General features: G+C 42.9%; 1 long non-coding RNA gene across 1 annotated transcript; it reads right to left on the bottom strand.

Moving 5' to 3' along the window:
- Nucleotides 1–257: 257 nt before the first annotated feature.
- LOC144129065 (uncharacterized) lies at nt 258–2,432 on the bottom strand. Its single transcript, XR_013313859.1, has 4 exons — nt 2,328–2,432; nt 2,082–2,174; nt 1,529–1,582; nt 258–355 (listed from the first exon to the last, which is right to left on the bottom strand). It is a non-coding gene; the product is annotated as an uncharacterized LOC144129065 (long non-coding RNA).
- Between the last annotated feature and the right edge of the window lie 21,885 nt (nt 2,433–24,317).

Below are 24,317 nucleotides of genomic sequence, written 5' to 3'. Positions count from 1 at the left end.
CAGCGAGTACGAAAGGTCTGAAAATTGAGCAGTCTGTTGTGGTGCATCCGAAATTTCAGGCGCTCTTATACATTGCCTTTATGGTCCGTGTCCTGGTGCTTCGAAACAGTGCAAATAATCAAGCATGTCCGAAAAATCATGAGTCCGAAATTTTGGTCAAATGTACTACATGCACCAAAATTCGTGGTTAGCTGATTAACCCCCTCTCCTACTATACGCAACAAAAGTTCGGGGGCTGACCTATGTTTATTATCAACTTATACATGGGAGTATGTGGCAAACAGCAAATGCACATTAACCTGATCATCTTCACCCGGGGTACCGAAGCCGCTTCCCACTACAGGCACTCCAGGAGCTGAGGAAAAGAATGGTTGATTCAATTAATGCTTTATACCAAGTATTTTACAGCAACCAAACAAGCAAAGAGTACAAGCCCCATACATTACAGTCATCAACAGTCCTCTCATGACCACTCATCCGTATTATGCTTATTTGTGTTGCTTTTATGATACCAGCAATTTATAGCTCTGAGTGCCAATTCTGAATGGTTTAAGACAAGATTTCTTGTTCCTTAACAAGATCCGTTCTTAATATGCACCCTGCCTTGATACCTTTCTATGGGATTACGCGGCTAAAACTGCTATTTACCTTCCTTTGTTAAAGCGATACATTAGCTTTCAAATAGGGCACATTGGAGTGCTCCTTTTTCCTGTATCTTTTCCAAATCTAGGCAACATCTCACCATTGTCACTAGCCCACACCCTGCCTCAGAGCTCAAAATTCTGCAGTGCACTAAGTGCACTGTGTAAAGTCTCATTAAGGATCTTATCACATTATTTTTGCATCGGTATGAAAAGATTTCATAACTCTAAATATTCCCGCCAGCACATCTAAGTTTTCCCCTGCTACTCCTAGCATGCATATGCCACAACTTCCTCCCCCCACCTGCCAAGTTCCTTGCAACCTTTGCATTCAAAATACTCAACAGTACACAATACATCATTTCTGACCTAAACTTAATTCCTGATTTGGCATCTTTGCAGACTTTTCTCGCCACATCGTCATGGTTAATAGTTGTTAATGCCAAGGTTTTGACAACTTATGCAGTCAGACGCGCTTAAAACTGCCACAGTTCCATGGAATACTCATTTAATGAAAGGTGCACTCAAGGCTACTCTGAGCTTATCTCTTTACCTTCTGTAGCTACATGCTCCGAGCATTCTAAAGACACTTCAAATTACTGTCCCGTGCAGCCGATTTTCCTACTATAAAAAATCCAGCACTGAAATTTTACATGAGTGCCAATGAAGGTCACAGGCCTACAAGGACAATTAGTGCAAGCTGGGTAAAACCATCTCAAGTGGAAGGAGAAAGCCTGCTGCCCGCAGAGAGAGGCAGCATTAACAGCAAGACTACTGCCGCTAAATGCTACATGCAGGATTCAGCTACTGGAAGCGAGAATTCATTAAGGCACTCAAGGTGGTCTGAGTCTGGCGCATCATCCAATACAAATCAAATGAAAACGTACATTTAGAAACACGAGCAGCAGGCTTTTTTGGTGCAGCCCTTCCTAGCCGTTGGGCTGAAAAAAAAATTACGCCCATGAGAACTTTAGAAGCAGCGACAGTCTCAAGTCTAGCTGATTGTTTACCTTGGCAGAACTTGTAAAAAAAATTCAGAGGGCTCTTAAGACTGCTCTTATGCTGAAGGCGAAAACATTAGTGTGTCATCGTGAGCCGTTCAACCTTAACACATGTTGCGCACTTAAAAATGAAACAGAGGTGTTGCTTCCAACTGATTAGACAAACACTAAATCCACAAACGTCGAAGTGATTTCCTTTACGATCTGTAAGTACACACACTCACTAAAGCTGCTGGATTTTCTTGTGATGGGGCTTTTAAAATGTTCTCATGATTCTAAAACCTTGGTGAAATGCATCAAACATGGGGCCAATAACTTGGCTTGCAATGCATTTGTTGCCACACACTACAGCTTCTGTGGATCCTTTCTTCAGAATCAGTTCATACAACATGTGCACAAACATATGTGTTATTGGCAAAACAATAGTCAATGGGCTTACCATCTGCAGGGGCGCCCACAACCATCGCTGGGTTGACCAGCAGATCTGAAGCCGCTGAAATTCCACAGCTTGCCATGGGTGTGGCTGTGGCCACTGGGTGAAAAGGAATGATTGAGTAGCACTTATTGTAGCAAGAAACCAAGGATAGATTATCACTGATCCAAAAGTCGCCTAACACAAACACCTGTTCCCCCACATGTGCAAATAAATGATCCCCCCGCCTACACATCCAACTACCGTACTTACACAATTGTAAGTCAACCTATTTCGTAGCGATAACCACATAACGGTAGCATTTAGAACCTTCAGTGTGGCGGCGGCACGTGACCGTGACGGCGGCTCCACGATCACCTGGCTGGTTACGTGATGCGGAGCAGCTGCTGGCAGCGCCGTGGCTGGTCACGTGGTGTGAGGCAGCTGCTGCTGCCAGCGGCGCGACGCACCGGCGAAATCAAGCAGCAACAGCTGTGCGAATGTTCTGTGTCAAGGGGGCCGAAGATGAAGAAGGAACGCACGGCAAAACGGAGTAGAGAAAGGCTGACTTTCCAATTCAACTGAGCAAGTTCCACTCGGCCAGCTGTAGCTATCGCGTCACTCAATGTTTAACCAGAACTAAACCACAGCCAATTTTTTTTTATTTCAAAATATAAAGGGGGGGTCGGGTTACAATCAAAACCAAAGCATGGCACCATAAATAAAGGCGACAAACGAGATAAGAGGGATACTAGAGCATGGTTTAATTTTTGCTGCGCTGCTCCATCACATTCCTCTTGATGCTGGCCTAGAGCAGCTACTATGTCAATGCGTAGAACTCAAAGCTCAAGAGAGTGTTGACAGTTAGGAGGGCCGTTGTTCCAATAGTGGCGGCACCGCCACTCGGAACGACAGCGGTGCCGGGGAGCGTCGGTAGCTAACGGAAGAGCCGACGCCGCTCACATGTAGTTTCGCTTTGGTTCTCATGCATCTAATGACTGCCGCCCACGTTTCACAAGTTTATAATGCAGTATTTCGTCGATCACTGTTGGTGCTCCGAGTCCGATAAGCGTCCAGTGCTCGTTCGTGGCTGCATTCAAGATGACTTTCATTCTTTACGCCTAAGAAACGAATAAATACGCGCGGGAGCGCGAGTTCGACATCTCGGAATGGGCGATACAGGTGTGGCGGGAGCATCGAGGCAAAATTTTAAGCTCTTCCACACAACATCACGGTATGGTTGTTAGTGAAATGCGTGATTTTGCTAGACAACGTTAGAACAACGTGCTGTGGGACCGCAGCAGATATCACGACGGCAGTGCTAGTGAGGACGATGGCACAAGTGTGGACGAGTAGTAAAGTAACTAATTCATTTTTGTTTTGGAATGTGCCCATGCGCAGCAGCCGACAGCAGCCGGAGAGACAGTAAAAGCGAAGCTTAAGCGACCTCAGTTTTCTTGCTAACATGCGATCGAAGGGGGTCGACATACATTCCAGTTGACTTACAATCGTGTAAATATGGAAACTGCCAGCAAGAAAAAAAGAATAATTCACTAACTTTTCCTTGACATAGTAAAAGTGCGTTAAGCCTAGTGCGACTCACTCCACTCATTATGCACATTTATTTATTTATACAAAATACCCCTCAAAGCCCTCAATTTGAGGTTATTACATTGGGGGGCGGTACAGACAAGTAATAAAAAAATAAATAAATAAGCCAAGAATTCAAGAAACTACAAACAAAAACGAATAAAAGCATATGGATCCTTGGAATAAAAATAAAAAACCCACATAATTAAACATTAAAACATAAATGGCATGAAACAGAAACATTAAGAAAGTAAAGTTAATACAAGGTATACAATTCTATCCACAACGGCATGAAAATAAAACAATGAGAATTATTAATAACAGAAATAAAAGACAAAACCATAACGCACTGGTAAGTTAACAATGTACTAAAAGATGTTACACAGAAGTAGTGGCAGATATTAGTTTATAAAATTTCTCCAGATCAGTGGTGGTAGCACCATCTGAAGGGACAGCGTTCCAGTTGGTTATAGTACGTGGAATGAACGAATGTGCATGGTTAGTTGTACGGCATGACAAGCGCTTAACTTTAAACGGATGGTCGCGGCGGTAAAAAATGGAGGAAGGCAAAGAAAAAAGTCATTATGAAGCGTTGAGTGATGATACAGTTTATGAAAGATATAAGCAAGCAACTTTACGACGGAGAAAGAGACATTGCAGATCAGTGCGTTTCTTCGACAGTGATGCAGGAATGAAGTGAATAATCAGATTAGATGAAACGAGCTGCGCGATTTTGCAATGATTCGATGTTATTTATTAAATATGCTTGATTAGAGTCCCAAACAGCCGAAGCATATTCAATTTTAGGTCGAATAAGAGTGGTGTAAGCACGTAGTCGGAAGTGAGAGGGAGCATGGTTTAAGTTATGTTTTAAGAGGAATAATGACCGATTAGCAGATGCAAGATTAAGGTTAGTGTGGTGTCTGAATGAACGCGAAGACCGAGGTATTTATACGTGATTACCAACTCGACTGGAGTGTTATTTAAAGAATACGCTGTTTGAAATCGAGACATTCGGTAAGTAAAAAACAAATTTTATTTTGGAAAGGTTAAGTTGCATAAGCCAAGTAGAGCACCATGCTGTTACTGTCTCGAGGTCGGATTGTAAGGCTAGGCGATCTTCGTTAGAGAAATTTTGCGATAAATTACACAATTGTCGGCAAAAAGTCTGATTCGGAAAAAAATGGAGTTAGGTAAATCGTTAATAAATATAAAAAAGCAACGGGCCAAGCACTCTTCCTTGTGGGACGCCAGAATGTACTTGGCTGAGAGAAGAATTATGGTTATTGGCACTGGTAAACTGAAACCTGAACAATGAAAATCTTTAGCCCATGCAAAAACGAGAGTGTGAATATTAAGAAGTGTTAATTTGGGTAATAACCGGTTATGAGGTACCCTGTCGAAAGCTTTGGAAACATCAAGAAATAAGGAGTCGACTTGAAGTCCAGCATCAACAGAATAATGAAGTTCGTGGATGAAACCAGGAAGTTGCGTTTCGCACGAGTACCCTGTACGGAAGCTATGTTGGTATTTAAAGATGATGTGTTGTTCTAAAAAGTTAAAAACCTGCGAATGAATGACTTGTTCAATGAGTTTACAAATCGTGCTAGTTAATGAAATTGGTCGATAATTGAGTGGTAAAGAACGAACACCGGACTTGAATATAGGCACAACCTTAACTAGGCACCAGTCACGTGGAATCAAACCAGGTGAAAGGGAATGCGCAAAAATAGCGGACAAGATGCGATGGATATCTTCAGATGAGTTCTTGAGTATTTTGTTAATAAAACCAAGGTGATCGGACGCTGATGTCGTTTTAAGTTTCCTTAGTAAAGATAAGATACTAGTCTCACTAATAACTATTTCGGACATTGAAGTATTAGAATGATTCGTAGCAGCAGGGACTGAATAAACCTCTTCTCGAGTAAAGACTGAAGAGAATGCGTCGTTAAGAACTTGTGCGCATTCAGCCACAGGAACGCTGCCTCCTTCGGCATTGGTAAGAGTTATATGAGGATGATTCGAAGGGTTGATCGTCTGTTAGAACTTACGAGGGTTATTCTTTAACATTGATTGTAAATCGTGGGTGAAGAAATGGCAACGAGCAGATTTAGGCGCCGTATGATAATCTTTATCACAATTTTATTTTTATCGCACTGTGCTCAACTGAACTTCTACTGTCACTCTGTCTAACACACTTTCATTCACTGCACTGGTTACATATGTGTCATGGCACACAAAAATCGAATAAGCTCACCGTTTGCATGACTACTGACAGCTGCATCAGGGACAGCCGGCAAGTTTGATGCTGCTGTCTGCTAGCAGCTCATCGTGAGTGTGACTGTGGCTGTTGGTAAGGAAGAGGCATCAGGAGGGCACCTGCATTAGCACAAAACCACGGAGAGCTTGGCACTGAATAGTCAGCAAAATAAATGCCCCCAACGTCCTTACACACGCAGCTGATTCCTACCTTTCTACTCTTACACAGAGCTAACTGCAAGCAAGCCTAACATAACAACAGGATGTTAATGGTCCAATGTTTAAGGGAATCTCCCAAGGTGGCGTAGATTTGTAATAAGGTAGTAATTAGCATCAACCCATGCACAGCCAAATGGCAAGAATGGAAAGCTATACAGCTTATTTTTTAAACCTTGTAGCTGAAGAAAAATTCATCCCTGGCCCCAGGTTCAAACCTGGACCCGGAAGAATTCTTTTTCAATTACGAAGAGTCTGTGGAAGCCGTATAGCTCTGATTTGCAGCCATACGGCACTGTATGCTAATGAGCAATTCCAGTATGTTAAATCCGGTGCCAACCACTGTGCTTATAAATTTCCAACCAGGCTTCCAGTGCTGCAAAAGCATCATGCAGTGCACATATTAAACACAAGGGCTAAACATAAGTGTGGCAGCATACGGCAGTTAAGTAGGCTCACGGTGTGCACCAGGCTCGTCTCCACTGGCAGGTGGCAGCTCGCTATATTAGTGGCGGCGTCAACTAACTGAACAGAAACATATTTGCAGGGGGTGAGAGTAGCTCTTGCAGGGGCCTGTAGCCACGAAAGCTGCTCACGACTTTACAAGGCATGTGCTATGACCTTTTATTATCTGTTCTTTGACAGGCCATGATTCAACTGCCAAAAATCAAAAATCTTCAGAAGTGAGAATGATCTCTTTTTCTGTAACTACAGGGCTGCTGAGCCACTGCTTCAGCAGGCGCGAAAAGGAAACCTCCAGAGCATGAGCAGAACACATCTGGCTATCAGACATATCCTTCGTGTCACAAGCAATAAAAGTGGTCACCGCCGCCACAGGCTCAATGAAAGATCATTTAAAGTCACCCTAAAGGGAAATACTATTGCTAGTCTAATCAAGTGATGTCTTGCATACATCTGTTCTTCGGAAAATATGTACATCATGCCTCACGTACATAACTTGAGTACATACCAGGTGTTACAGGCAAGACTAAGTAATTTTCATAAATAGGCTCTTTGGGCTAAAAATATGGCCTTTGCGGCATGGTATTCCCTGTGTTGGAGGACACCAGCGAATTAACGAATCATTTTATGTAGTAGGCTGGTTAACTAATTCTTAATAATTAACTTTCAACTATTAAAGATAGGCACTTTGTTTCAATTAGAGGTTTGTAGCCGGTCATTAGTAATAGCCACATCAGCTTTTAGAATTTCAAAAACATGGTTGCGCTCGGTGCTCTGGCTCAACAAAATTTGGCTTCTTTGACTAGTTACATGCACTGGAAAGGTTGCTTTGCCTGCATGCTTTGAAAAGCGCATGTATTTTGGAACAATGTAGCCAAGTTTTGTCGAGCCACTGCTTCGAGGGTAAGCGCGTGTTTGAAAATCTATAAGCTCCTATGGCTATTAGTAACCACGGGCTACAAATCTCTAATTATAGTTAAAAAGTTCATGATTAGGTTCAATATAGTTAAAAAGTTGATTAAAATTTAGTTAACCAGCTTACTACATAAAACAATTAACTGGTTTTCTGGTTCCCTCCAACAATAGTAATACTACGCTGCAAAATCCATATTTTTATTCCAAAAAGCCTATTTTTGAATTACTTAGTCTTGCAAGTAACACCTGGTATATGATCATGCACTCAGGTTCCTGCTGGATGTAGCCGGTGAAGCCAAGTCAAAGAAGGTTTCCTTTCCGTGCTGCAGCCACGTACTTTCTCGACTTTCTGCAGATCAAGCGCCGTTTCGGCACTGGATGGCATCTTGCGATCGTGACACTGTCCCCGCGTGAAGCAGCTGTCATCTGCAGTGCTTTTTGGAATCCTACACACATCAAAGTTTTATTTCCTCTCATGTTGCATAGCCTCGTTTGTTAGAAGATGAGCAGCGGATTTATGTGAAACACTAATACGCAAGTATGGACCTCAAGGAATACACGACCCAATCCAGCAGGCAATGACGCACGTTCAAGATTTCATCAAGGTATGGAAATTGAATTCTGCTGCAAGGCATGCACTCTTCAGACATCCTATTAGAAATAAGAGACTTGCAGACTGTTGGGAGACATTGTGAATGCATCGACTTTGTGGTCAAGGCCGACGCGGTAACAAATTCGTGAAGTAGCACAGCCCCAACTCCTAACACGCCTTGTCTACACTCTCAGTATGCTATTTCTTCATTGACAGAATGCACACATTTAATCATGCCAGCAACTGAGGGCAGTTTCAGGCTGCGCCAAACTCGACACCGTACTGGCTGTCACTTGAAGGCCACAGTCATACACAGCAACACCAGTGGCATGAGCTCTCAGAAGCATGCCTGTATGAAGCATGTCGTGCCTTACAACTTAAGGCACGAACACTACAGAATTCCCAAGCATAATAGAGAGAGACGGGCTAGTTGGTGACTATTTGTACAGTGCATCTTGAAACCGCGCAAAAAAAGACAAGGGACGAGGAACAAACCAGCTATGGACCCCAGATGCTTTCATATTTAATCCCCAGTGTTCTCAACAAACATACACAGGCAATAGAAATTATTAAGAAATCTGTCTCCCGGAAATCTCTCAAACAAAATGCTAAAGCTTATCTCTTTAGTTGTCTGAATGATTGAAACACTGCGCATACAGAAAGTTTTTATGTGCCTGTTGTAATTATCTTTGAATTTTTTATATCACTTTATTTCTTCGCTGTATTAATATGTCTTTGCAAAAGTATGCACTTCGTTCTTTCATTTGTAGAACCGTCCGTTCTGTATATATCAATGTGTACGATGTCCGATTCCTTTGCTGCATGCTAGCAACTGGGTGCATGGGCCCCGCCAGGGAGAGCATATCTGCCTTTTGCCTCTGTATCCTAGACTTGTCATCTCAATAAATGCATATCCATCCATCCATCCATCCATCCATCCATCCATCCATCCATCCATCCATCCATCCATCCATCCATCCATCCATCCATCCATCCATCCATCCATCCATCCATCCATCCATCCATCCATCCATCCATCCATCCATCCATCCATCCATCCATCCATCCATCCATCCATCCATCCATCCATCCATCCATCCATCCATCCATCCATCCATCCATCCATCCATCCATCCATCCATCCATCCATCCATCCATCCATCCATCCATCCATCCATCCATCCATCCATCCATCCATCCATCCATCCATCCATCCATCCATCCATCCATCCATCCATCCATCCATCCATCCATCCATCCATCCATCCATCCATCCATCCATCCATCCATCCATCCATCCATCCATCCATCCATCCATCCATCCATCCATCCATCCATCCATCCATCCATCCATCCATCCATCCATCCATCCATCCATCCATCCATCCATCCATCCATCCATCCATCCATCCATCCATCCATCCATCCATCCATCCGTCCGTCCGTCCGTCCGTCCGTCCGTCCGTCCGTCCGTCCGTCCGTCCGTCCGTCCGTCCGTCCGTCCATCCATCCATCCATCCATCCATCCATCCAGAATGAAGCCAGCTGAACCTTTTGTCCTGTTCTTACAGGCCTTCCTGTGCCATGCTTCAACATCGGATCACGCCTCAAGTACGTGCTATGTTGCCGACAGCTACGATGGTCATCTTTTGCGGCTGCCTGCGTGGAAAGCTACCGCATGGAACGGACTGGCGCATGCGCTCCCTGGGACTACAACTTCGTCGATGATAACGGACCGCACTGGCTATTTAAGCTCAGTCTTCATCGAGCATTCGTGTGGGCACGGCGAGGCCTTCAGAATGAAGCCAGCTGAACCTTTTGTCCTGTTCTTACAGGCCTTCCTGTGCCATGCTTCAACATCGGATCACGCCTCAAGTACGTGCTATGTTGCCGACAGCTACGATGGTCATCTTTTGCGGCTGCCTGCGTGGAAAGCTACCGCATGGAACGGACTGGCGCATGCGCTCCCTGGGACTACAACTTCGTCGATGATAACGGACCGCACTGGCTATTTAAGCTCAGTCTTCATCGAGCATTCGTGTGGGCACGGCGAGGCCTTCAGAATGAAGCCAGCTGAACCTTTTGTCCTGTTCTTACAGGTTAGTAAACAACAAAAATGTTTTAGAAGTGATGATAGGTTCATTATTGTTCTGCCGTGCCCCACAGTGTGGGTTGATCTTGTACTGGAATGTATCTGATTGTTGTTGATACTTGCTGGTGATGTTGAGCAAAATCCTGGGCCTGATACTGTCGAAAAAATGTTCAGTGAGCTCTTGAAATGACAGAAAGCGCTCATTGAGGATATGAGGCAAGTTAAAGAAAACCAGAGTTTGCTTTCCCAGCAATTTGATAAAGTGAATGAGAAGATGCTAGAAATTGAGAGCAATTTATTGAATATGCGCAAAAAAGAAGAAAAACTAGAAGCATTGGTGCATGACCTGGGAGTAACTATCCGTTCACAGCAACAGAAAATAGTCGAGATGGAAGACCGAGGCCGACGAAATAATCTTCTCGTGTTCGGAATATCGGAAACTGATAGTGAAACTAGCGTCGAACTTAAGAAGAAAGTATTGGACGATGTGTTCCACGAACGCCTTGGTGTCAGAGTTAACACGGTAGAACGGATACACAGGCTCGGAAAGAGGGGTGTGGACAAGGTGCGCCCAGTGATCGTTCGTTTCTTCGACTACAATGAAAAAATGAATTTATTTAGGGACTGCAAGAAACTAAAGGGCAGCAATACTTCTTTATCACATGATTATTCCCAGGCGACTTTACATAAGCGTAAGAAACTGTGGGCAAGTGCACAGCATGAGAAGGACAATGGTGCAAAGATTCGGCTCGAGCATGACAGGCTTTTTATTGATGAAGAGGAATTTGTCTGGGATGACGACAACCACTGCCGCGTGAGGGTAGAACGCACGCTTGCTACTGTTAATAAAAACGAATGACAGTTTGGGACAAAAGAAAGAAATTTTACATTGATAAATTTGAATGCACGCAGTCTCCTGAATAAAACTACTGAGCTAGAACACATTATCATGCTTTACCAGCCAGATGTCATTGCAGTAACAGAAACATGGTTGCGTCCTGAAATAACTGATAGTGAGATAGTACCACCTACGTATCGAATGATACGTAAGGATCGTGACACGCGCGGTGGTGGTGTGGCGCTTATTTTTAAAGAAGGAATCGAATTTGTTCTTATGAAGGATTGCCCTAACACGGAGAGCATCTGGTGCCGGATAAAAGTTGGTGTTTCTTCTTGTGTTATTGCCGCAGTATATCGACCCCCCAGTGCCCCTATTACATTTCTTGAGTCGTTACAAGAATACGTTTCAAATAATGTACCTAGAAACGCAAGTGTGATCATTGCCGGTGATTTCAATTTGCCTAGTATATCTTGGGAGTCACTTGATGCAGGCACAACTGATGCTAAACACTGTGAGGTCATGTTAGACATTGCTTTTAATAATGATCTCACGCAAATTGTCAAACGCACAACAAGGATTGGAGCAAGTACGGAATCAATACTGGACTTGGTTTTTGTAAACAGCAAAATAACTGAATATGATGTGTCCGTTAAGGAAGGGCTTTCTGACCATAACCTTGTTTTAGTTTCTTTCAAACGGCTTAGACCACCGGAAAAAACGAAAAGGCTAACTATTTCTGTTAACGATTTTTCGAATGCTGATGATGTCAGCATCATAGACTACTTGGAAATGACCTTGGATTCTTACCACGGGGAGGATGACGTCAACACTTTGTGGGAGAGGTTTAAAAATATAATCAGGTACTGCCTGCAAAAGTTTGTTCCGCAACGTCAAAAAACGATAAAGAAACGTAACCCTTGGATAAATTGTGAGATAATCCAGCTAAAGCGAAGTATAAAGCGGAGAAAACGCAACAGAGTAAGGAATCAAAATGAAATTTCGCACCTATCTTCGATACTTAAAGAGAAGTTATTGACAGCAAAAGATAGGTATTTTTCCGAAAAGCTCACCCAATTTATGAAAACCTCCCCACAGCGTTTTTGGCGTCACCTTTCACCCTCGAGGGAAAAAATGGAGTTTCTTACAGTGGATGGTTGTGTTGTTACTGATAAATCAGAAATCGCTAACAGATGTAATGCCTATTTTCATTCTGTATTTAGCCCTTCTAACTCTATGCCCCAGAATTCAATAAGCGGATTATGCTCCAAACCGTCTGACACACCCGCTATTACATTGTCCCATGAAGGAATATTTTCCCTCCTCCTTAATTTACATACAAAAAAGTCTTCCGGTCCTGATTCTATTCCTAATGAGTTCCTAAGAAGATACGCGGAATGGATCGCAAAATATTTAATTATCATATTCAATGCATCACTGAAGCAACATTCCTTGCCAAATGACTGGCTGCAGGCTAGGATAGTTCCAGTACACAAATCTGGAAGCAAGCACGTTCCCGACAATTACAGACCTATTTCTATCACCTGCTCCTGTTGAAAGATGCTTGAGCACGTCGTGGCAAACTGCTTATCCAAATATCTTGAGGACACGAACAAACTAAATCCCAATCAACATGGTTTCAGGCGGAAGCTCTCTACTGTTACCCAACTTGTTGAAACACTGCATGATTTTTCAAAAGCCTTAAACAACAGAGACCAAGTGGATGCAGTTTGCCTAGACATGTCTAAAGCATTCGACCGTGTACCCCATGATGAACTTCTTAACAGGCTCATTGACTTAGGCATAAACACAGATATTGTGTACTGGATTAAAGCTTACCTTACTAATAGAACCCAGTATGTGGAGGTAGACGGTGCGAAATCTGACGTCCTGGGTGTACCCTCAGGTGTCCCTCAGGGGTCTGTGCTGGGGCCCATATTATTTTTATGCTATGTTAACAACATCGCAGTCTCACTTCCTCCTCAAATAACAGTCCGGCTATTTGCGGATGACTGTTTAATATACTCAATCATATCAAAGCCAGAAGACCAGCTCACATTAAATTTGGCGTTGAACTCCATTAATCAATGGTGCGCAGCTTCTAGAATGAAAATTAATTATACGAAAACATCATATATTACACTGACAAACAAAACCAAAAATATTTTTTCATTTGGTTATGAAATAGATGGGCGGAATATAACATGTGTCAACTCCTTTAAGTATTTAGGTGTCACTATATCATCTAATCTAAGTTGGAATTTACATATTGACAACATATGTTCAAAAGCTGAAACTAAGTTGTGGTACCTTAGAAGAAAACTGAAACTTGCATCCACAAAAGCAAAACTAACTGCCTATCTCGCGCTGGTACGTCCGACACTGGAATATGCAAGCGTCATATGGGATCCGTATCAGTCAAATCAAACGTATAAGATTGAAAAAGTTCAAAGAAGGGCCGCCAGGTTCATTCTGTCAAAATATAGATATACTGATTCCGTGACTGACATGCTGCAAGAATTACAACTTCCTTCACTGTCGAAACGAAGGAAGATCGCCAGGCTAAAATATCTTTATCTTTTGCGCAATAATCACTTCAACTTAAACACAAGCTGCTATTTGCAACAGCGTTCGTGTCGCCCTGTAAGAAGCTCCCACAGTTACCAGATTACACCCATGATGGCCCGTATTAACTGTTTTAAATACTCCTTTTTCCCCAGAACAATAACAGAGTGGAATTCCCTGCCTCAGACCTTTCTGCAAATAGACAATCTCCCCCAATTTGAAAATTGCTTGTACCGTCACTTACCTGAATAGACATCCTTGTAATTTTGTTTTTCTTTTCATACGTTTTGTTTCCCTACTGCTATTTTATGGTTGTAAGCTAAAATATTTACCCGCTAGCGTTTGTGCTTTAGGTCTGTATCTGCAGTGCAGGACAGCTGTGTTGCGATGACTGTCGTTTTCAATTTGACTATTTTGAATTGTGCACTGTTCATACTTGTGGCTGTGTGACATAACTTACATATGTATCTGTTTTCACCCTGTAACGGCCTACGGCTGACAGTATCAATAAATAAATAAATAAATAAAAAATAAATAAAAATCCATCCATCCATCCATCCATCCATCCATCCATCCATCCATCCATAACTGTATTTGAAAGCGTTAGTACGGGCAAAAAAGGGTTGGATATTAAGATCGTGATGGCTCCTGGTTAGAGATGGTTTTGAAAACGCGATATGCTTACTCTCTGAGAGGCAATTAGCAGAATGCACTATTGAGTGAAGAAGTTTTAAGGACTCAGTTTTCCGGCGGGATGCGAGCGGACTTAAGTTTAAGGAAGATATCGCAGATGAGGGTGAAAAATGAAAGTCGTAGCGGCGAAAAATAAATCTTACAGCTTTTCGTTGTACAGATTCTATTTGATCAATTTCACATTGCTTATATGGATTCCAAGCATTGGAAGCGTATTCAAGAATAGGGCGAATTAGAGTTTTATACATGACCAATTTCGTCTCTTTAGGAGCATCCCGTACTGTGCGCCTCAAGTAACCTACCTTTTTAAGAGCTTTAGCCGTGATATTATCGATGTGTTTTGACAATTTCGTATTCAAGCAGATGGGTTAAAGGCCTGCATACATTACTAAAAAGCACTCGTCTTACAGAGTAATGCTTCGTTTCTCTGCGAATCTCGCAGCACATCAAAATTGGCCTCTTCAGCGGCAGGTACCATTTCTGCTAACAGAAGAACAGAATTATTGCAAGGTTACCACTGCATACAATCAAGCAGCAATGGGTGCAAATTAAGTTGCCTCTGCCACTGGTAAAGTGGTTCAAGCTTTTGTTCTTATTGCCACAACATTTGGGCGGCATCTGCTACATGCAGATGCAGAGCAAGCTAGAAGGCTCTCTGGAAATGATACTATTGTTTGTTGTTAAGAGTGGTAGTGCAGCTCCAGAAGGAAATCTGCAGACTGAACAAGAAGTTGTTGCAGTCACTCTTCTTCATTTTAAAACCATAGTGGTATGTTCCATTTTTCTAGAACCCCATATAACACTAACACTTGAGGATGTGGATGCACTTTTAAAACAACTACCAGAGCCATATCTTTTGGTTGGAGATTTTAATTCCCATTTGTCCTTTTGGAGATTGAACAAACTGACAGCAGAGGTCACATTTTAAAAGTTGTTATGCAATGCAATAATTTCTTTCTACTGAACACAAAAAGCCCACGTACTGCTCCCCATGTATTGGAAAAACTAGCCGCTTAGATTTATGTTTTACTTCACCATCAGTTTTTACAGATTTTAAATGGGATATCCTAGACAACGTTTCTGCAAGTAACGATTTGCCGGTAATTATCAGCATACCATCCTCACCTTTAATCATCCCAAGCAAACCTTACTGTCGCCAGCTACACTAAGCCGACTGGTCACTCTTTCAAGAAACGGCCAGCCTGGATAAAATATTTTCCGATAACCTTGGCGTCGACGAAGTCAAAGAAATATTCAAAACCTGTATCATAGCTGCTGCGCGCCTAGCAATCCCTCAGTCTTCGGTGGTGTAAGACAAAACCACAAGGCTTCGTATACACAAGAATGTAGAGAAGCAAAGAAGCAACAAAATAAAGCCTAAAGATTTTTTCACCTATACCCAACACAGGAAAGCCTTATCAATTATAAAAAGGCGAGATCAAGATCACGGCACATACGTCGCAATGCTGACAAAATTTCCTGAAAGAACTATTCCAGGTGTTACAGTGATGACCAAGTAATTTTCAAAAATTGGCTTTTTGGGTTAAATATATGGCTTTTTCAGCATAGCTTACCAGTGTTGGCGGAGACCAGAAAACCAGCGAATTGTTTTAACTAGTTAAGCTGATAAACAATTTAGAATAATTATCTATTTAACTATTAGAGTTAAGCACCTACTTGCAATCAGAGATTTGTAGCCGGTCGATCGTAATAGACATTACAATTTAGAAAACGCAATTTCCCTTGACCCTGTGGCTCGACAAAATTTGGCTTTTTTCACCATGTTTTTGAAAGCGCATGAATTTTGGCACGATGTAGCCAAGTTTTGTTTTACTTCCTTCCCTTAATGCAAACACACAAACCTTGCGTTTGGCGCATGATGGCCTTAGTTGCCTCTGTTTCATTAAACCAAACGCAACACAACATTTGGGTAGCATACACATTTTGTGCATACTGTGTTACCTTAAAAATTACACACTGGTTTGCAAATAGTAAATATATAACAAAACAAACAATCCCCTTGAAAGACATGCTACTGAGCTAATTTAAAAAGCACAACCATGAAGATGTTTATGCAAACAACTCGCAAATTATAGTTCAAAAACAACATAGTTTAACATACCAGCTCGGAATATTTTGATCAGCATCGCTTCCTGAAGCTGCCTGTTCAGTTTGGCGACTGAGTCCATTTCCAGCTTCTGGAACCGAAGTTTGTCCTTAAGAGATTTCATTTTGGCTTCAAGAAGCTGGACTTTGTCTTGCATGTGCTGGGCGTCCAATGCAGCTTTCGGGAAGAGGAGTTCTTCCTCTACCGCTCGGTGGGCCAGACCAATGGCCTGCTTGTCTGCCTTTGTCTAAACCACAATCAGCCACATTTTATTTTTCACTCCATACAGGAACAGGAAATCGCAGTGTGCAGTGCATATTACTATACCAAGAAGCACCACCTGAAATGTCCTTACGGAAGTCAAGCAGGTGCCTTTAGAGATCAACATCCCTTTCATCTACAGAGCATATCTCGTGCAGGTCAAAACATGAAGGAAACAAAGCTTATGAAAGACCTTCACTATCCGAGCTGTAGGCTAAAAAAATGCAAGAAGTCATGTACTTTCACAAGAACTACTCGGAGCCTTTGGACGATGGCACAGTCAATAGTAACGCTTGGTGCAGTGGCGTCATTTCCTGCACTGTCTGCTGTGCATGCTCAAGCATGCTGAGATGGCGGCCAAGTAAAGGGGAGCCTTGACATCCCGCTGAAAAAAATGCGACATAACCGCCTCTCCTGAGTTATGTCCTTCCTCTGCGGGTTAACATGAATGTTTTCCCGAACTGTGTGAAACAGCTCTACCGAACATGCTAATGCAGAGCTACAAATGTCAGTTCAATTAATGCTGTCGAACGAAAATGCAAAATAATTTATGAGGTTTAAATTCCCAAAACATCTTGAGCTATGCGTGACGCTGTAGTGGAGGGTTACAGATAATTTCAACAATCTGGGGTTCTTTATCAAGCGCTGACATCGCATAGTACATTGGCATCTAGCATTTCGATGCTCATCTCTTTCAGGGCCAGTCGCCGAGCATCATCAACACTTAAGGCACCGAGACAGCTTGCAGAGAATAGAAAGGCAGACTGTTGCAGGCAACCCTTTATTGTTGGGGGCCAAACAAGAATCTTCCTGAAGCAACAAAGTGCATTCACACAATTTTTGCTTGCAAGAATGCCGGCAATGCAGCCAAGGCATGCACTTGTCATGCCTAATGTACACATAATGTGGTTACTACTTTCATTTCAAAGATTATCTGTTCTTGAAGCAAAGAACAGGTAACATCTATTTTCAACAAACAGCGGCAACCGTAACTATACCCTGTTTGGATACTAGGAATTGTTGATCGTTGGGGCTGCATATATGTTAAGAAAGCAGAGACTGGCACTCATCTTTGCATGCTCATGCTTGTAAAAAATGGCCTGGTTGCTATAAAGAGCTATCAGCGACTGAAATGTTCCACCCACCTAAATAATCTTGGGAATATAAATAACCATGTAGTCACAAGCAAAACAAATCAAATCGAACTACTCTCCCGGTACTGTCATTCGGTGCAAACATACCAAGATATTATCACGGCAACAGCGGCCAACGGTTCGCGGAGTTGGCGTCAGTCCATGCTACTCTGTCGAGCGCTCGTGTTAAATTTCATTTTCTCCGTTCCGGAGCACAACACCTAGCGCTCTTGTCTACAGCATCATAACTACGCGTACGCACGGTCGCAAAATGTACTTATAATTTCAATGTCTGCTGTGCTTGGGCTAACAGGGACGACTTAAAAAAGACAAACAGAGACGTTAAGCGCAAATGACGATATTCCAACGAGCCCAATCCCAACCCCAAGCACTTATTAACAAAATGTGCACATCTGATGAGTATCCAGCCCTTCAAACACAGCTGGTGCAAAGGAGTCAAAAACAATCAAACATGTGATTTCGCAGATTCAACCACTGCCTACTGACTGCGACAACCAGCAGCGAACCTTTTTTGACGGCGCTTCGTTGTCCTGTCTGCGAGGCCGCTTGCAGCGAATCCTTCGCCACTCGTGCATCTGTTCTTCTGTTTCTTGAATTTTTGCACATCAGGACAATCACAACATTGTTACCATGCAAAAGGCCAGTGCCAAGATCCAAACACCTTACCTGTCATGAGAAGTATGCAGGCATTGTAATAACCGGGGTAGGTCGAATCAGCCCCTTTCCAAAAGGCCTCTTAGATTTTCGTTTTATCGAAGTCCGATATGTCTTTCGGCTTGAAGTTTTTCAAACAATCATGCCGCACAATATGCCTCTCATTCTCATTCTCATACCTTATTAAGACAAACATTTCGAGGACAATCAAAACACGCGCGGTCAATCAACAGTCGCTTGCCCACACGTGTGCTCAGGTTTCGGAGGTGTTCAAAACAGACACCAAGGTAGTCGTGCGTCGTGCAGTGCGGAGCATCAGTAGCTCGTTTCTAGTGAATGCCAACAGTCGTCGATTGAGGGCGCTGCTCCAGGAAGTGGGGTTGTTTGAGGCCAGGACTGGAGTTTTGCGGACTAAGAAGTATAGAGTCAGGTACCAGGAGATAGACACTTTGTGCATTGCGTGCGGAGAGGAGGAGGAAACGGCTGAACACTTGATACTTTTTTGTAAAGGGCTTCACCCTACAGTGGAAGGCAGCGGAGCTGACTTACCTAAGGCATTGGGGTTTAGGGATAGTGAAGGGAAAGTGGATTTTAAGAGGTTAGAAGTAACCAAGCGAAGGTTATCTGATTGGTGGCTAAAAGCAAGACAGGAGTAAAATTTCAAAAGACATGGCTAGGTGGCTTGAGCCACCGCCCGATGTAAAGGGTTCAGCCGTATCCATCCATCCATCCATCCGGCTTAGCAGACCATATCGCCTAGCGCAGCCGCCGTTTTCGTCTGCAGCAGTAATTTCTTTGGTCCTAGTCATTTGTTTGGTGCGGGCGCCATCCGATTGTCACATAGCGAGAATATTCAAGGCAAAGCGGGCTTGCAATGGACGGTCATGTGCCATTACACTGCGCGTCGCATGAAATATTGCACTTTGTTTGATGTGAGGTACAAAATGTTAGTATGTAGATGACTTGCACTTAAAATAAAGAAATAAAACAAATCTGCTACCGCGCATTTTTACGAGGAAGGCGCCGCGTGAGCGGGCTCACCGTCGACAGCGTCCTTAAGCGGCAGCCGCTGGCAGTCATTGCTTTCGATATAACTTCGGCGCTCTCGGTCGGCGCACTAGACAGTATATTCTATGTACTGTACTCTGGACTAGCTCCTGCACTGACTAGGCATGGCCGATAGCACTAATAGGTGCCCCGCTGGATGTAAAGAATGTAGAGAGCACTTGAATTTTTAAAAATATGGCAGACGTAGCCAAGCGAAGTTTATCTGATAGATGGCTAAAATCAAGACAAGAGTAAAATTTCACAAGTGATGGCAATGTTGCTTGAACCACCGCCTGATTTAAGGGTTCAGCCTTATCCATCCATCATCCATTCAATGTTTTTGCCGCGCTGGGGAAATAAGGTGACAAGCATTGTGAAACGATCAAACGACGCTCAAAATATGCAGCTGAAAGTGAACTAATATCCATGAAAGAACAGCAACGTGTTGAGAGACTTGCTCACTACATGATTGATTTCGGCTGCCCATCACCGCCTCCGGCAGCTGACAGGCCAGAGGTTTCCTTCGTTGCATAAGCATTTAAGTATTTCACCACCGTTAAATGCCCTCTGATTTTTAGCAGAAGTCTTCAAATGGAAGTGTATGTGTGGTCGGGACGTGTTCTGCACAAAGACCGGTATAACTTCACCATGCAAACTTTGAGTGGCCTGGCGGCAGTGGTTCCGCTTCCTGCGTGCGTTTGGCATAAAATATGCATGCGTACAGTACCCACAAGAAGAAAAACAAATTACAGACATATTGATCCTTGTGCTTCTTCGCAAATTCACTAAATGGCAATATGAGAGAAAACAAGTACAGCGATTTGCAGGTAGACTGCAAAATGAGTCAGTACGCAATGTTTGTGGTTAGTGAAACAAACTGAGCAAACGTTCTCGGACATTTGGCTTTTCGCGTGTCCAGCAATAGGGGCGTTTAAGCATGAGCCAATTAGTTGCTCGAACTTCTGGGATAGGCGTGGCATCGATTACGCAATTTTCTTCTCTGTCATCGACGGCTGCAGCATGCAACCAAAACTTTAATTAATCCATGTCTTTCCCTCCCCTCAACTCTTTTTTTTATTTTTTACTTGCACAAATGGCAGTATATACTTGGCACATTGAAGCCATTCAATCAGAGATTCATGCAGTCCCCCTTTCGTGCTTAGCAAAACCACCCACCGCCCTATTGGAAAGCCCATATGACGTCGTATACATGCCTCCAAACCGTGCACGGGGAAAATACTGCCTAAATTTTTGCGCTGAATGACAGTTTCTCAGCCGTGTAACTAGGGTATAACACGTACGTGGCGGCGCTTATTTTTTTTAATGAAAAAATCACCTTCAATTGGCATAAACTGAAGAAAAGCTACGGACCAAATGTATACGTGCCGGGCAATTCGGTTGCACTCTTAGTTTATACAAATATTGAAACACGTGTGCGTATTTGAACGCTTTTTATTTTAGGAAGACCCAATGCAGGAAATACATAGAACATATTTTTACCGAATGAATAGGTGACGAAATGTCGGTGTAAACATCATATCGCGTGGTTCGGCCCGGGTTATTGAAAAGAGAACATTCGACAGAGGTCTGCCTGCATGGTTAGCAAATTAATTGAAGTTAGAAAGAGCGCCAACAAAACTGAAAAATACGTATTTTCGGAACCTTCTCCGTTCTTTAATCATGTGTGACTGCAGGCAAGTTGCAGCTAGCTTGCCTTAATTTAAACGCTCGTTTATTCATCCGCCGGGTCACAGGAAGCAGACCGGATGTATAGAGGGGGAATGGTACCAAGGGAGCGGTTAACAATGCCCCGCGTCATCTGAATGGACCATGACTCAAAGCCTTCTGCGCGGGTGCCACGCGGTGTCCAGCATATGGTACCAACGGTACCCTCCAGGTCAATCTTGTGGTCAGACGCCTCGCCGTATTCTGTCGCCCCGCTCTGTTCCCTGTTAATATGTTTGACATCCGCTTTGTTCTGCATCATTCTTTTGGCGAAGTTTATGGTTTGGCCAGCGCATGTCGCCGAGCAGTTCAAGCAGGGGATCTTGTATACATATTTTCTAATGCATGGTATCTTCGGCTAGCTGTTTTCGAGTGCTCTAGAGCACTACTAACTTAATATATTAAATTATTGATTACTGTAGGTATACATACATCTTGATGAATCGATACAAAGCAACAAAGTGAACGAAATGTTTCAAATATGTGAGGCATCTCTGTACAGTGCGCGCGGAAAAGAAAGCACAGAAAGAGCCTTGAAAAAAACCAGAAAATTAGATCGAACCCGTATAACCTATTTCTTAGCCGAGCACGGTACCGCTCGTCCGCACCAGCACCATTCAACTGAGTTTAAAAAACATATGCAATCGAATAACTGCTGCGTTTTAGTTCCTTTTTAATTTCATCATATTCGCAACCACAAGTGCTACAGTGATCCACGAGCATCCGTAAAATATATATATATATATATATATATATATATATATATATATATATATATATATATATATATATATATATATATATATATATATATATATATATATATATATATATATTAGCAGACAAGTTAAAGGAAATGAGGGGCCCGTTTGACAAATTTATGAAGGGAGCCAACAGTCACCGAAGCCAAGGTGCATAGGGGAACGTTAATTTTTTTATTAATGTGTTATGCTTATCAGTGGGATAAAAATGCTTAGATTAATAAATCGCTTAAAGAAAATTACTTATAAAGCAGCAGAAAAAACAACCATGCCGCCGGTGGGATCCGAACCCACGACCTCTGAATATCGCGTCCGGTGCTCTTACCAACTGAGCTACGGTGACGGCTTTGTAAGCGAGTTGGTAAGAGCACAGGACGCGATATTCGGAGGTCGTGGGTTCGGATCCCACCGGCGGCATGGTTATTTTTTCTGCTGCTTTATGAATAATTTTCTTCAAGCGATTTATTAATCTAAGTATCATTATCCCACTGATAAAGCATAAAAAAAATTAACGTTCCCCTATGCACTATGGTTTCGGTGACTGTTGGCTCCCTACATATATATATATATATATATATATATATATATATATATATATATATATATATATATATATATATATATATATATATATATATATATATATAATATATATATATATATATAAGCATCACTCTGTTACCTCACAGTGGTAAGCACTGCGCTACAACGCTACACCAAGCAGCGTTGCAGCGTTCCAAGGTAACTAGCGCATGCGTGTCTGAATTCACGCCTTTCTTTTCTTTGCATGTTTTCGCGAATGACGTTGGTGTGATAGCTCTTCGAAGACTTGCGGACCTACGCTTATTATATGCGTCTGCATTTTGCAAGTTTGTGCGCGCCGCTTTCCTGACTTGCAACGATTCCAACATGCCACCAAAAAAAAGGCACCGCCGCTATCTGGAGCCAGGAGAGCCTTGCCGGATTCCGAAGCAGACTGTGCACAATCAACGCATGAGGCAGGAGCAGCAGCATCATGAAGACGACGGAAGCACTGATTCGTCAGAAAATGAAAGAGAAAGCGCATCGAACGGTACCTCCAGTGGTCCTCATGACCCAGCTCACCTGACCTCATCACCAAATGTCACCTCATCACCGTCACAGAATGATCATGATGAGTACTTTGACTGCGACGAGAGCTCTGAACAAAGTGAGGCAGAGGCGGAAGACAGCACTGGTCTCGGAAACAACAAGGTGAAAGACTATTTTGAGAGATGCTCCACCGAAGCATTGGCGAACGAAACATTAACGAAGGCACAGGCATTGCTGCTTATTTTATCCTTTTTCGTGCATTCCTGGCTGTCGTGGACGCAAGTGGAGGGCCTGGTAATTCTGGTTAGCACACTCTGTGGTACTGAAGTTTTGCCGCAGAGCAAGTACATGTTTCGAAAACTGTGGAAAGACAGAATGGAGTCTGTGAATATGCATTTTTAGTGTAGCACATGTCCGGCTTACTTTGCCATAAAAAATGCCAACGGAAGCCCTCAAGGTTTTACGTGCGCACAATGCGAACGTTCCTTCAGCGCTCAAGAACTTGTAAGAAGAGGGAGCTTCTTCCTAATCTTCGACCTGAGGAGTGAGCTGTATGGCAGAATAATGCTTCATTCTGAACAACTATACAGCAATTTCAAGGCACTTTCTTCGGCAGCCTATGGGATCTATTGTGACATCACGCATGGTCATATGTACAGGAGCATCAGGCGCCACCTGAAGATGAAGTGGTGCGACATCACAGTTTCTCTGAACACTTATAGGTCACCGATTTTCAAGTCTAATATGTCCAGTGTATGGCCCATTCAGCTTCTAATCAATGAGATGTCTTCAACTTAAGATTTCAAGAATCTTCATTGGAGCCTTATGGTTCGCGAAACGGCACCCACCAGCCCTGCTATTTATGAAAGCATTTGTTGACGCCTTCAACAAAGTTGGAGTTATCAACTGGAAGCACGCCGGGGAAACAATGGCATCAAAAGTTTATGCGACGTGCTGCTCTGTCGACTCGCCCGCAAGGGCAGCCTTGCTCAACATGAAGCAATTTAATGGCTTTTTTTGATGCCTTTGGTGCCTTGAAGAGTGGACCATCAGAGATGGCAAGTGTATGGCATGTAATTTTTCTTCATTAAGGTACAGAACTGCTAATCTACAAGCAGCGTTTAGTAAAACTGTGTTGTTCAATGAAAATCTCTTCAGTGCAAATATTGATTACAGTATCAGCCTGAGAAATAGGATCATCGAAGCTCTCTGTAACTATAACTCCAGTGTACCTCTTATCCTAGTTGATGTTATGAGGTTG

The sequence above is a fragment of the Amblyomma americanum genome, chromosome 1, assembly GCF_052857255.1.
Source record: "Amblyomma americanum isolate KBUSLIRL-KWMA chromosome 1, ASM5285725v1, whole genome shotgun sequence".
Lineage (NCBI taxonomy): Eukaryota > Metazoa > Arthropoda > Arachnida > Ixodida > Ixodidae > Amblyomma > Amblyomma americanum.
Note: the sequence above shows the minus strand (reverse complement) of the source record. Positions and strands in the feature narration are given on the sequence as shown.